At 40.6% G+C, this 14,259-nt stretch overlaps 2 protein-coding genes across 11 annotated transcripts in view; one reads left to right on the top strand and one right to left on the bottom strand.

Moving 5' to 3' along the window:
* The window catches only part of TPK1 (thiamin pyrophosphokinase 1), a 559,100-nt gene that overhangs the window by 149,468 nt on the left and 395,373 nt on the right, over positions 1–14,259 (top strand). The window lies entirely within an intron of this gene.
* The window catches only part of LOC145522511 (uncharacterized), a 34,793-nt gene continuing 30,527 nt past the window's right edge, over positions 9,994–14,259 (bottom strand). Inside the window, exons 4-5 of the mRNA XM_081531187.1 lie at positions 11,413–11,490; positions 9,994–11,298 (exon numbers count right to left, since the gene is read on the bottom strand). The gene's annotated coding sequence lies outside the window, so the exon portion shown is untranslated. The remainder of the gene's footprint in view (positions 11,299–11,412; positions 11,491–14,259) is intronic.

The following is a 14,259-nucleotide window of genomic DNA, read 5'->3' as shown; positions in this document are numbered from 1 at the left end:
CCCTACCTCTTTGAACAATTCCCTCAGAGCTATTGAGAAGCTATTTCCTGGGCTATGAGTCCTCACTGAGATCCCTGAGAAAAAGCTTAAACTCAGAACTCTTACGTTGTGTGTTTTGCTTTCATTGAACACTTGGAAAACCAGAAACTCAATTTTTAATAGATGCTGTATTTTAACTGGGCTATAAACCATTGGGTCCCAGAGTTGGAAATGACTGAAGCAGCTTACTTAACACACGTGCACAGGGAACTGAGATCCCATAAGCTTCTTGTTGTTTACTACAGAGTAAAGTAATATCTTGCGATTATTTTTCCATTCCTATATAACCAATTGTTCTCCTGGAATCCTAAATTGATTCTTCATCTGTTCTTCCACTACATATCTTTCTCAGTAATTGAAAAATTTCCGAGTTCCTGGTCACTGCATATTTTCTACCAAGAGAAAGTAACTCTCTAAATAGTTTCTATTTCAGTTGCAAATTTCCCCTGTGTTTTCGTCTCCTTCAATTTCTGAATTGTTTAGGAAGGGAGAGGTAATTGCAGGGATTTTTGTAATCTGTCCTTTTCAGTTCTATCATGTGCCGTCTTTGTCTTCTTCAGGGCCCTCAGCCTACCAGGCTTAGACCACCTCTGACTTGAATAAATCTCTTGTGGCCAAGGGTCACTGCTGAGCAGCAAGAAGGGCACAGGCTTAAAGTCAGTCAGGCTTGAACGTAAAACCCAAACCTACCACTCACTGGCTCTGTGCTCTCATGCCATGTAACCCCCTGGTCCGTCAATGTGCCACTGTACATTAGGGAATGGACTGGAGAATTCTTCAGGAAGTATGTACCTCCTTACTGAGCACAAAACCTGTCCCTGGACATGACTCTAAGCTCTTTACATGCATTTTCTCATTGAATCCTCACACCAATTTATATGAAGGAGAGAGTATTATAATCCTCATTTTACATCTGAAGATTCTGAGGTCTATGGAGCTTAGGGAATGCACCTAAGGTCACAGGGCAGCAAAGAGTGGAACCAAGAATCTGACTTCCAAGCCTGACTCTCAGTTCACACTAGATGCTTCCTCCGAGTGTGGAAACGTACCTTGATGAACTGTTCACCTTGATAATAAATCATACGGCTTCTCCTATGCATCCACGTCCCAGGATTTATCTGAAAAGGATGGTCAGCCTGATGGAACGTTCTGTTAAAACACCGATCAGCCATAACCATCCTCTCCACAGAGCCCGAAGTCAGCACAGCAGAGCGGTGAACAGAGCGAGCGGGTGTGTTCCACCTGGCAGAGGTGGCTCCACAGGCTGAGCCCTAATGAGCCTGCTCCTCTCTGTTATTTCATTAACCACCCGACCCGTCTGCACAAAATTCACTCTCCACTGCACTGCAGCCTCTCACACGCGTCTCCAAAGTTGTCGTGTGGCAGGCATATCCTCCTTAACCTCCCTCATTGACTTAGTGAAAAGATTACAGGAGAATGTGATTTTCCCAAATCACTGGTTGTCTGAATCATTTGAAAAGTACCTCAAGTGATTAACATGACAATTTTATGTATATACGTAATATATTATATATATACACATATTCCTGGATCTCACAGTCTCACAACTAGAGATTCTGACTAAATAGGTCCACGGAAGGCCACATAATATATTTTTTAAAAGCTTCTCAGATGATTCCGATGATCAGCCAGATTCAGAAACCGCTGCTTAAAGCACTAACTCTGTTATCACCGGAAAATGATAGCTCTCCTCCCCTCCTTTCCCTCTCCTCACGGAACACTGCAGTCGGCCAGCGTTACTCTTCAGTTTCTTTCTTTGATCCTAAGAATGTCTGCCCAAAGGTTAACCCATGTAGTCTCTATCTCAACTATTACTGAACTAACACCACAAGTTGATTTCCTGGCAGGTATTTACTTAGCCTATACTTGCATACTACATATTTGCCTTTTTTATATATTTTTTTTCAGTAGATCTGTTTCCTGCTGCCAGTGTTCCATGTGAATTTCCATGAAAATATCCCAAATTCTCATTTTCCACTGTTCACCTCATCCAGGCCTTTCTGCTCCTCCTGCTTTCCAATTCGGCCTCAGGTCCAAATTGTTCTGCTCCCTCGCCACCCGAGCTGGATGCTTGCAGAAGGAACCTGTCACAGAAGTGGCCAGAGACGCATGTTTATCTGGAGGATGAGACGTGTCCGAGAGAAGAGCGTTAAGAAGTTCCCTAGTTATCTCTTCCCAGCCCTGGTGGCTCTGCTCTTTCAGCAGGAAGTTGCAATTTGAAGATAATGGTGGAAAGGTTTTACGAGAGCAAGAGTGAGGAAGAGACCAGGGCACAGACAGAAAGAATATCATTATCAAAAGATTGATGCCTTGTACCTTAAGACTAGAGCAAAGATGGAGAAAAATAGATGGAGAGAGATCTATTGACCTGGGTTAAGAGCAGCTAAGGGGCTTGTACCAGGCTGTCAGGAAGGATGAAGTCTGTGATCTCGAAAACAAGATTATTTGTTGTGCTATAAGTCATGCAGGAATAAAATTCCTCATTTGTAAAATCAGCCCAGTTCTAATAAACCTCAAACTAATCATATGTGAGTAGGGAATAAATGAGAGGCCTTTCATACTGGGTGGGTGAATATTTTGTTTTCCCCCGGCCAAGGAATGGGAGTAACAGGAGGCATTCTGATTTGACAGCTTCCCTGGTAGTTCAGCTGTTAAAGAATCTGCCTGCAATGCAGGAGACCCTGTTTCAATTCCTGGATTGGGAAGATCCCCTGGAGGAGGGCACAGCAACCCACTCCAGTATTCTTGCCTGAAGAATCCCTATGGACAGAGGTCCCTGGCAGGCTATAGGTCATGGGTCACAAAGAATCAGACATGACTGAGCAACTAAGTACAGCACAGCACACAATGTTGATTCAATTAATAACTGATATTTTAATTTCAGTGTTTATCCATTACTATCTATTAGCAGTAAAGTAAAAGCATTCCATAGTTGTTATCAGTGTACATCCAATTTACATAATCCTAAATTTGCCTGGCTGGTTAGTTATCAAATGCCTGACACTTTATTTTCACCTGGAGGACATACCTGCAGGGCAGGAAACACTAGTACTGACTGGGGGAGTGAGGATGTAGAAGGGACAGGGCCAACGTACATTAGTTCTTTTTTTAAATGTTGCAAAACAAAAACCCACCGTTAAACAAATACCATAACATAGAAACACACTGTGCTCAAACCTGGAACACCTTCTGCCTTGCCTGGCAAACTTTTACTTACCTTCCATTTATGCCTCAAAGCTATTCCAGAATAAACTATTTTATGGCCACCCCAGATATTTCTGTCTATTTTTATTTTACTACTGCCACAACAGTATGAACTGACTGTATAAAGTACTCTGTTCATCATGCTGCTACTGCTAAGTCACTTCAGTCGTGTCCAACTCTGTGAGACCCCATAGACGGCAGCCCACCAGGCTCCCCTGTCCCTGGGATTCTCCAGGCAAGAACACTGGAGTGGATTGCCATTTCCTTCTCCACTGCACGAAAGTGAAAAGTGAAAGTGAAATCGCTCAGTCGTGTCCAACTCTTAGCGACCCCATGGACTGCAGCCTACCAGGCTCCTCTGTCCGTGGGATTTTCCAGGCAAGAGTACTGGAGTGGGATGCCATTGCCTTCTCCGCTGTTCATCATGAGGTATTTTAAATAATCAGATACATCTACTACCTAGTTGCATTTTGAGTTTTGCCCAGGAATTGTGTTTTATTCATCTTCGTAGTCCTTCTGGGGCAGAGCCATGACAGACAGGGAGGGGAGAGACTACAAACGAGCAGTTGTAAACATGATGGAAATAAACAGCCTGAAATATTTTAATGACATACAGACATGAGACTCTACCCAGTGCTTCACCCACTGAGGGACAGGCTGAAAAATCTAGCTCCAACTAAGACTGAATAGGGGAAATTCATTTGCAAGATAAAGATAGACGAGATTTGTCAGGGCTCTCTAAAACTCATTGTTGTTGTGGCTCTTGTTGTTGTTGTTCAGTTGCTCAGTAGTGTCTGATTCTTTGCGACCCCATGGGCTGCAGTAAGCGAGGCTTCCCTGTCCTTAACTAGGAGTTTGCTCAAACTCATGTTCATTGAGTCAGTGTTGCCATCCAACCATCTCATTCTCTGTCATCCCCTTCTCCTCCTGCCTTCAATCTTCCCTCCATCAGGGTCTTTTCCAATGAAACGGCTCTTCACATCAGGTGGCCAAAGTATTGGAGTTTCAATTTCAATATCAGTCCTTCCAATGAACACCCAGGACTGATCTCCTTTAGGATGGACTGTTTGGATCTTGCTGTGCCAGGGACTCTCAAGAGTCTTCTCCAGCACTATAGTTCAAAAGCATCAACTCTTCAGCGCTCAGCCTTCTTCATGGTCCAACTCTCACATCTGCACATGACTACTGAAAACAACCATAGCTTTGACTCTACGACCTTGGTGTGTTAAGTTTCTGCTGTATGAGGTTAAGAGCTCTGGCCTTGAGTGAGACAGCATGGAATTTACCAGCTCTGAGGCCTTAGGCAACCCACTACTTCTCAAAGCTTATCTCCTCCTTTGTAAGACGGAGGTTAAGGTTATAAAGGAAGCACAATCCTTGGGACTCAATAAAGAATAATAGTAGTAGTAGTAGTATTACCAAATAAGATGAAAATAATGATTCTTATCATCCAGCCAAATTTGTAAAATGAAAAAAAAAAACTTTGTTCTGGAAAAATAAATTATCAATCACTAGCCATGCAGTATGGTTGTCAGAAACACTAGTGTAAAATTCAGAAATGGAGACTTCCTTGGTGGTCCAGTGGTTAAAACTCAGTGCTTCCAATGCAAAGGCCATGATTGGGGGACTAAGATCCCATGTACCATGTGGTGTGGCAAAGAAAATATTTTTAAAAATAAAATTCAGAAATGGAGACAACATAAACCAAGGCTGTTTGTGCACCTGTGAGATAGGCAGGGATGTCAATATGTATGAGTGGGGGGGGGCGGGGCGGGGGGGAGGTGTGATTGACAGAGTGAGATTTGTGAAAAGAGACTTTGGATGAATAGTAATTGCCAGGTTACAGTTTATCATGTATACTACAAAAGAATAAAAAATGGCTTTCCTAAATTTTATAGACTGAATTGTGTCCCCATAAAAATTCATACATAGGAGTCCTAACCCCCAGTGTGACTGTATTTGGAGATAGGATCCTCAAGGTGATAATTCAAGTTAAATGAGGTCATAAGAGGGAGGCTTTAAGCCAATACAACAGGTAACCTTAGAAGAAGACGAAGAAGCACTAGGAGCGCATGCTCACAGAAAAAACAAAAGCGAAAACCCATGTGAGGTCCCATGGATAGAAGGCTGTACACAAGCCAAGAAGAGACGGTTCACCAGAAAGCAACTCTTCTAGCACTACAACTTGGACTTCCAGCTTCCAGAACAATGACAAAATTAATTTCTATCCTTTAAGCTACCCAGACTGCAGTATTTTATGATGGCCGCCATAGTAAACTAACACACTGAAATAAGAGCAACCTTTTGTTCTTCACAAAAATTTCCCTCTCTCCAGAAGCAGGGATTCGGGGACCATGTAGCCTGATTCCTAAAAGAAATCCTCAGTGGATTCCACCACTGTTTATGTGCACACAGTGTTTCTCCTACTCAGGGCCCAGGAGGAAACCCCAATATCAAAATCCTTCTGAAGGCTTGATGGGGAGCAGATTCTTTTTATCTGTGAAAGAAATTTCTAAGAATACATGATTACCAGGAGTGAAGCCATGATTCCAACTCAAAGATGCCCAACTCGGATGTCTATACCTTTTCTATCAGAACAACAGCACGCAATAGCATTCTCTCAGGTTCCCAATGCTGGCACATAGGAAGTGGCTATGAAGCTTGGTTGAATGCTTGACTGAAAATTAAACAGTATGTTAACTTGTCTTATTCATACCAGTTGACTATAGGTTTCCCAGGTGGCTCTAGTGGTAAAGAACACTCCTAAGAGACATGGGTTCAATCCCTGGGTCGGGAAGATCCCCAGAGAAGAAAATGGCAACCCACTTCAGTATTCTTGCCTGGGAAACCCCACAGACAGAGGACGCTTGCAGGCTATAGTCCATGGGGTCAGTGTCCCGGGCATGACTGAAGTGACTTAGCACACACGCATGCATACACACATGCAGGGCTTCCCAGGTGGTGCAGTGGTAAAGAATCAGCCTGCCGATGCAGGAGACACAAGACACATGGGTTCAATCCCTGGGTCAGGAAGATCCCCTGGAGGGAAAAATGGCAACCCACTCCAGCATTTTTGCCTGGAGAATCCCATGGACAGAGAAGCCTGGCAGGCTACAGTCCATGGGGTCACAAAGAGTCGGACACAACTGAGTATACAATACGTACATGTATGTATAGATATAAACTTTAGTTTGTGATACTTGATTTTGGAAAGAAAACTGGAAAAAAAAAATGACTAGAGGATAAATTTGCATAAAGTAGCTGAAAAATCCAATTATCAGGAGCCTGCACCGAGGTGTTTAAATTTGCTAATGAAATCTTCATTGTTACCTTCCTCATGCTGGATTCAAATACACAGATGTACTTTTTATTTTTATCTCCTTTTTTAGGAGGATCAGTTTTTATGTTCTCCCTTACATTTAGAAAAAGCATCTGTCTGGGATTTCTCGGGTTCCCAAGGCTACAGCCAGAGCGCGGGATTAGCTGATGTTCAGAAGGGGCTGCCATGTGCTCGCACCTCCTGCCCCAAGCTATTCAGGCTGCTGCTGACTGCGCTGACAGTGCAGGTGAAAAGAGCAGGCAGTCTCAGATTCTGCTTCAGTCGAGACACAGAGGGAAAAAGAAAGAAATAGGATCTGACCCACCTGCCTATTTCCTTCTCTTAAAAACACAGAAAATCACTTTTTTCCAAAGCTTTAAGTTGGAATACTGGGGGATGCAAGCCATTAATATCTTCAGATTGTTCTAATACTCTACATTTCTGGAGATTCACATTGATTAATAAGCTGTTTTCTTTACTGGTTTACATAGCAACTAAATAAACCTGTTTAACATTTCATTCTGCATAGTCACAGATCACATAAACTTGAGATGGACTTTTTTTTTTTCATTTTCCTTAAAGTTCAGTCTTGAAACAAACAAAAACATCTCTGTGTCAGCCACCCACCACTCTCTAATTTTCCTTCCCTGAGTATTTGAGGAGAGAGGATGGAGAAGAGAATGATGATGACATCTGACATTACTCCTGTAATGGGTTTTACATAGCTTGATTCTGTCCTTAAAAAAAGAAAAGACACCTGTTTTTTCACATTTCTATTATAAGTATTTGCTTTCTATAGTTTCTGAAGGCTGGTTCCAAACTTGAAACGCTTCCCCTTCTATCCCAGCTCCTCCTAGACACTTTTTAAAAATGAGAATAAAGGTGGTAGTTTGGGGTGTGTGTCTGTGTTAATCACTCAGTCGTGCCTGACTCTTTGCTATGCCATGGACAGTAGCCTGCCAGGCTCCTCCATCCATGGAATTCTCCAGGCAAGAATACTAGAGTGGGTAGTCATTCCCTTATCCAGGGGATCTTCCCGACCCAGGGATCAAACTAAGCCTCCTGCATTGTAGGCAGATTCTTCACCAACTGAGCCACTGGAGAACCCCAGTTTGGGATACTGTACAATAATTTAATTATTTTGAATGTATCACCAAGTTAGTTAATTTTGAGGATCTAGAAATTTTGAAGTTCAAGGTTTCAGGCTTGTCTATAGATGGGGAAACAGCATCAGACTTTATTTTTGGGGGCTCCAAAATCACTGCAGATGGTGATTGCAGCAATGAAATTAAAAGACTCTTACTCCTTGGAAGGCAAGTTATGACCAACTTAGTTAGCGTATTAAAAAGCAGAGACATTACTTTGCCAACGAAGGTCCATCTAGTCAAGGCTATGGTTTTTCCAGTAGTCATGTATGGATGTGAGAGTTGGACTATAAAGAAAGCTGAGTGCTGAAGAATTGATGCTTTTGAACTGTGGTGTTGGAAAAGACTCTTGAGAGTCCCTCGGACGGCAAGAAGATCCAACCAGTCCATCCTAAAGGACATCAGTCCTGTGTGTTCATTGGAAGGACTGATGTTGAAGCTGAAACTCCAATACTTTGGCCACCGCATGCGAAGAGTTGACTCATTGGAAAAGACCCTGATGCTGGGAAAGATTGACGGCAGGAGGAGGAGGGGACGACAGAGGATGAGATGGTTAGATGGCATAACCAACTGGATGGACATGAGTTTGGATAAACTCTGGGAGTTGGTAATGGACAGGGAGGCCTGGCGCTCTGCGATTCATGGGGTCGCAAAGAGTCGGACACGACTGAGCGACTGAACTGAACTGAACTGATAGAGGGAAAAGATTATAAATACTGCAAATAGAATTATATATCTGCTTAAAAATTTGATAAAGAATATTTTTCAAAGATTAAAGTTAAATCCTAAGACTTAATTAGGAGAGAGGGGAGGACCAATAAACACTTTTCATGGTAATTACAACGAAATACAAAAATAAGACATTGAACCTAAAACCATTTTTGGCAAGCCACAATGTTGTAATATGAAAAAAAAATGTGCTTCAAGAGACTCAAATGAGAAAAGCAGAATTTGAAACTAAAAGTTAATACCTGGGAAAGAGTCATGATTATCTATCACATTGGCAGATATTTGCACATGAAAAAGTTCGAAGAATAAAATGATGTTGAGAAGCTAATGCCCAACCTCAGAAGTGATCTAATTTTTCATTCTCAGTCTTCATACTAAGAAATAATGACCAACTGGATATTAGAAAGTGAATAGTAAGTAGTAAGCTAACTCAGAGCTTCCCTGGTGGCTGAGACAGTAAAAAATTCGCCAGCAATGTGGAAGACCTAGGTTCAATGCCTGGATTGGGAAGATCCCCTGGAGGAGGAAATGGCAATCCACTCCAGTATTCTGGCCTGGAGAATCCCCATAGACAGAGGAGCCTGGCAGGCTACAGTCCATGGGGTCACAAAGAAACGGACATAGCTGAAGCGACTAAACTGCAACAGCAGCAAGCAAACTCAAATTAGCCAGCAATTTTCTCTCTGGAAGGCAAGTGTTTGCTAGAAAGTAAAACATGCTTCAGTAAGAGCACATGTAAGAGGCAGAGAAGCAAAGATATATAAATGTCTGAGATATAGAGTTTATATTCAGAATTTCTTTTCTCATTCTTTCCTTTCACATTTTGATTCAGAAATCAAGTATGCTCAACCTAGATACACAAGGATTAGGTGACTGCCATGAGCTGAATTAACACATGTTTGGGTAGGTTGGTTACGTACTAGGGAACTGACAATGAGGATGCCACGTCCAGAGAGGTAAGAGGAAGATACAAACGAGAACAGACTCTGATATAACTATGGTGACTGTCGCCCTTTCTTCTCCCTACACAGAATCTTCAAGCAGATAAACATTTCTTGCTTGTGTTTTTTTTAAATTAAGAGTACACCATAAATTATTAGAACTAATATGTGAGTTCAGTGAGGTTGCAGGATACAAGATCAATATCAAGAAAAATCAATTGTGTTACTATACACTTGCAATGAACAATCTAAAAATGAAATTAAGAGAGCAATTTCGTTTACAGTAACATCAAAAAGAATAAAATAGTAATAAATTTAACAAAAGAAGTGCTAAACATACTCTGAAAACTACAAAATACTATTGAAATTAAAGAAGGTGGAAAATACAAATACTCCCCAAATTGATCTATCTCAGCTTTTTTCTAGAAATTGACAAACTGAGTCTATACACCTGTGGAATTACAAGAGACACAGATTGCCGAAACAAATTCACACTTTCCAATTGCAAAACTTACAAAACAACAGTAATCAAGACATGCAGACCAATTAAACACACTTGAATGTCCAGAAATAAAGTCATGTGTCTATGGTCAACTGATTTTCAGCAAGAGTGCTCAGACTATTTAATGAGAAAAGAATAGTCTTCTCAACAAAGGATGCTGGGTCAGTTCAGTTCAGTTCAGTTCAGTTGCTCAGTCGTGTCCGACTCTCTGCGATGCCATGAACCGCAGCATGCCAGGCCTCTCTGTCCATCACCAACTCCCGGAGTCCACCCAAACCCATGTCCATCGAGTCGATGATGCCATCCAGCCATCTCATCCTCTGTCGTCCCCTTCTCCTCCTGCCCTCAATCCTTCCCAGCATCAGAGTCTTTTCCAATGAGTCAGCCCTTCGTATCAGGTGGCCAAAGTATTGGAGTTTCAGCTTCAACATCAGTCCCTCCAATGAACACCCAGGACTGATCTCCTTTAGGATGGACCGGTTGGATCTCCTTACAGTCCAAAGGACTCTCAAGAGTCTCCTCCAACACCACAGTTCAAAAGCATCAATTCTTCAGTGATCAGCTTTCTTTATAGTCCAACTCTTAAATCCATACATGACCACTGGAAAAACCATAGCCTTGACTAGATGGAACTTTGTTGGCAAAGTAATGTCCCTGCTTTTTAATATGCTATCTAGGTTGGTCATAACTTTCCTTCCAAGGAGTAAGCGTCTTTTAATTTCATTACTGCAATCACTATCTGCAGTGATTTTGGAGCCCAAAAAAATAAAGTCAGCCACTGTTTCCACTGTTTCTGCATCTATTTGCCATGAAGTGATGGGACCGGATGCCATGATCTTAGTTTTCTGAATGTTGAGCTTTAAGCCAACTTTTTCACTCTCCTCTTTCACTTTCATCAAGAGGCTCTTTAGTTCTTCTTCACCTTCTGCCATAAGGGTGGTGTCATCCGCATATCTGAGGTTATTGATATTTCTCCCGGCAATCTTGATTCCAGTTTGTGCTTCCTCCAGCCCAGCATTTCTCATGATGTACTCTGCATATAAGTTAAATAAGCAGGGTGACAATACACAGCCTTGATGTACTCCTTTCCCTATTTAGAACCAGTCTGTTGTTCCATGTCCAGTTGTAATTGTTGCTTCCTGACCTGCATACAGGTTTCTCAAGAGGCAGGTCAGGTGGTCTGGTATGCCCATGTCTTTCAGAATTTTCCACAGTTTATTGTCATCCACACAGTCAAAGGCTTTGGCATAGTCAATAAAGCAGAAATAGATGTTTTTCTGGAACTCTCTTGCTTTTTCAATGATCCATTGGATGTTGGCAATTTCATCTCTGGTTCCTCTGCCTTTTCTAAAACCAGTTTGAACATCTGGAAGTTCACGGTTCATGTATTGCTGAAGCCTGGCTTGGACAATGTTAAGCATTACTTTACTAGCATGTGAGATGAGTACAATTGTGCGGTAGTTTGAACATTCTTTGGCATTGCCTTTCTTTGGGATTGGAATGAAAACTGACCTTTTCCATTCTGTGGCCACTGCTGAGTTTTCCATATTTGCTGGCATATTGAGTGCAGCACTTTCACAGCGTCATAAACTTGTATGCAAAAAAAAAAAAGAAAGAGAAAGAAAGTAATTTAATTCTCATCCCACACCATACACAAAATATTAATTCAGAATAGATCAAAGGCCTAAATGTAAATGCTTGAGGTATAAAACTATAATACCACACAGGGGTAGATCTTCATGACCTCAAATTTGGCAAAGGAATTTTAAATATGATACCACAAAATGAGCAACACTGGGTAAAAATAGATAATTTGAAAGTATTCAAAACTGAAGACTTTTGTGTTTCAGAGGATACCATGAAGAAAGTAATATTACACAGAGTGGGAGAAAAAAACTGTGTTGTAAGGTAATCATATCCATAATATGAAAAGACCTTATAGCTCAACAACAAAAAGACAAGCAAGCCAATTTTTAAAATAGGAAAAGATGTTGAATAGGTATTTCCTCAAGAAAAACATACAAATGGCAAACAAGCACATAAAAAAGATGCTCAAAACCTTTAGTCATCAAGGAACTGCAAATCAAAACCACAATGAGGTACCAATCCATACCCACAAGCATAGTTAGAATCAAAAAGACAGACAATATCAAGTGATGGTGAGGATGTGAAGCCATCAGAAACTTCATACATTACTGGTGGAATGTAAATAGTATAGCTGCTTTGGAAAGTAGTTTGACAGTTCCTCTAACAATCAAACATAGGCTTACCATATGAAGCAGCATTTCCACTCCTAGGTATATAGCCAACAGAAATGAAAACTTAGATCCATAAAAACCTGTACACGAATTTTTATGGCAGCATTATTTATAATAGCCAAAAAGTGGGAGCAACACAAATATTCATCAACTGACAAATAGATAAACAAAATGTAGTATATCCATTTAACAGAATACTGCTGCTGCTGCTGCTAAGTTGTGTCAGTCATGTCCGACTCTGTGCGACCCCACAGACGGCAGCCCACCAGGCTCCCCCATCCCTGGGATTCTCCAGGCAAGAACACTGGAGTGGGTTGCCATTTCCTTCTCCAAACAGAATACTATTTTCCCAGAAAAAGGAAAGGTGTAACGTTACATGCCGCAACACCATGAGCCTTGAAACATTATGGTGAGTGAAATAAGCCAGTCACAAAAGTTCACATACTACATGATTCCATTCATGTGTAACTCCAGAACAGGCAAATCTATAGAGACAAAAAGTGCAGTTTCTTAGGGCTCAATGATTGCTTAGAGTTGGGGGTTATGTGTGAAAGAGAGGTGAGAGTTAAAGGGCATAGGGATTCTTTTTGACGTGATGCAGTGTGTAAAACTGACTATAGCATACACCTCTGACTATATGAAAAATACTTGAAATCATATACCATTCATGGGTGGATTATATCCCAATAATGCTGCTTTATAAAAAAAAATTGAATGTATCATATCAATAATCTGAAAGTAAAGAAAATTATACTATAAACTGTCTAATGTGTTACGCATTTTCATCTCATCCTTCTTTGCTCCAGTCTTTCCAAAACTGTAGCGTCATTATTTTTTATAATATTAACAAATTTAAAATTGTCTTTGTGTTCCCAGAGCTTACAGAGAAAAATTAAAACTCCTTAGTTTGGAATTCAAGTTTCCTCACAATCTAGCTTTACACTACCTTTGGAAAACATAGTCAGGGACTTCCCTGGCAGTCCAGTGGTTAAGACACAGAACTTCCACTACAGAGTATGTGGGTTCATTCCCTGGTTGGGGAACTAAGATCCCCTCATGCTGCATGTGACCAACAAATAAGGGGAAAACATATTTAATTTAAAAGTTATATGGACACAAGTAAATAATTACAGCCACACAAAACGGTGTACAGTGGAAAGCAGAGATCTCCTTCCACTTCAAATTCCCAGTGTCCTTTCCTAGAGGCAACCAGTTGCCCATGTCTTGTGTGTCTTCTGTAGATGTTTACCTTGACTCTGCTCTGCACCAGCCTATCCTGATCTCTCCATGAGTACTCATGCTATTAATATTACTGTTTCACAAACATAAAAGTTCTGATTTTAATGAAAGAAAACTGTATGCTGTGCTTTTAAAATTTTCACCTATAGCACCAAAAAACCTGGACTTTCCACATTGTAGATATGCCAGTAAATATTTGTTGATCAGCAAGATTAGACAAAATTGCTCAAAACAATCTTGGCTCACGGATGACAGCAGAGACTAATACCACACCAAGGGAAAATGTGTAGACAAGGATAGAAGTATATGGAAGAAACATTTTCTTGAACGTTTTCACAAATGCATAGGGATAAAAATGATACATTAACTTCCACTGAGAATAACCAAACTTGATATTGTTCTTCTCATAATTTTGTGTAATATCTGAGCAAACCATACTCAATACATGGAAATTCATGGCCAAATAATTGTGCTCATGAAATGTTACAATTACAGCCTCTAAAGCAATATATTTTTATTTTGATGTCAATGGTATATTCTACTAGATTATAAATTTATTTCTAGTAACATGAAAGATTTTCTGCCTGTAGCTCAAAGCCTAAAGATGGAGATAACAATAAAATGATTACTCTATTTACATGTCTATAACTATTTGATTCTTGGTGTTAAAAAAAAATAATGTTTCTCTTCAACTAACTTTTGTAGCATTTTCTCTTCCTTTCACACTTTTTTCTAGATAGAATCTTTGACTTTTCTGAGTTAGTCACCATTGCATTCACTTCCTTTCTTCTTTCTACATGCTTCATAACATTTAATGACAATTTTAGTTTTTGTACTGTCCTATTTTCTCTTTGCTTCACTA

The sequence above is a fragment of the Giraffa tippelskirchi genome, chromosome 10 (assembly GCF_054371585.1).
Source record: "Giraffa tippelskirchi isolate mGirTip1 chromosome 10, T2T-mGirTip1v1.2.pri, whole genome shotgun sequence".
Lineage (NCBI taxonomy): Eukaryota > Metazoa > Chordata > Mammalia > Artiodactyla > Giraffidae > Giraffa > Giraffa tippelskirchi.
Note: the sequence above shows the minus strand (reverse complement) of the source record. Positions and strands in the feature narration are given on the sequence as shown.